Below are 1,258 nucleotides of genomic sequence, written 5' to 3' on the forward strand. Positions count from 1 at the left end.
AGAGGTCTCCCAGGGCTCCTGGGGCGGCGGAACCCGCGGTTAAAGTCCCAGCTCTTCAGGGGAAGGGATATCGAAGGACCGGCTCCCGAGAGGACCGGAAACAGCCGCCCCCGGAGAAGAAAAGTCGACGGACCACATCCTGTTTTTATTTTTTTCCACCCCCTGGTAGCAATGGGCCCTGGCGTCGGTTACTAAGGAAGCCCTGCGGCCGGAGAACGCTTTGTTTTCAGGTTTTGCCAGGGCTCCGTTCATGAACACAGATGCCCCTCTTCCCAGGAGGGAGCCTGTGTCATTTTAATCTTTTTTGGGGGTGAAGAGGGCGGCCCCTCCCGAAAGCGTTATCAGGCCTCGGACTGCAGGTCGTCATTGTGGTCAGAGTTAAGGTCGCGGAGGAAGGGCCTTGAATGACCGATCACGTGGCCTATCTCTGATGGCAGCAGTGGAGAAACCGAGGCCTTTCATAATAGCACCAGACTTGCTTTTACTTAGGTGCATTGCTGAGCATGTCACATGCACTATTCACTCACATGCTGTCTTCACACCAACCTTAACATGGTCTGCGTTTTACATCCCAGGAAACCTGAGAACTTTAGAGAAGTGATGTCTTTTGACACAGCTTGTAATGGGTGGAAACAAAGATCGGCCGTCAAGAGTAGCGCTGTTCAATAGAAATATAATGCAGGCCACGTTTTAAATTTTCTAGTAGCTACATGAAGTAAAAAAACAAAAACAAAAACAAAACATAAAATGAACAATTCCTTTACTTGACCCAATATGTCCAAAATATTGCCAATTCTACGTAAAAATTATTAGAGATATTTTACATTTTTTTTGTGTGTGTTAAGTACATTTCAATTTGGACCAGCTGCTCGATAGCCACACGTGGCCAGTGGCTACCATGTTGGACAACACACAACGCATTGGAGCCAGAGAGAATTTGCCCCTCTATTAATCACTTTCCCCAACTCCAAAGCAAACAACTGCAACTGCTTTAGTAAAGTAATCAATGCAGTGATTCTCTAAGTTTTTGGTCTGATTACCCCTTGGTATGCTTATAAATTATTAGAGCTTTTGTTTATGTGAGTTATATCTATATTTATAGTATTAGAAATTAAAATTAAGAAATAACTTGGTGCTTTTTTTAAAAAAAGTGAAGTACAATATATAATAAAATTCACCTAGTTCTATGAAGTTTTGGCAGATGCAGTCATGTAACTTTTACCACAATCACCATATAGAATCACCACCACCACCACAA

This window comes from Myotis davidii, unplaced genomic scaffold (assembly GCF_000327345.1).
Source record: "Myotis davidii unplaced genomic scaffold, ASM32734v1 scaffold478, whole genome shotgun sequence".
In the NCBI taxonomy this organism is placed as follows: Eukaryota; Metazoa; Chordata; class Mammalia; order Chiroptera; family Vespertilionidae; genus Myotis; species Myotis davidii.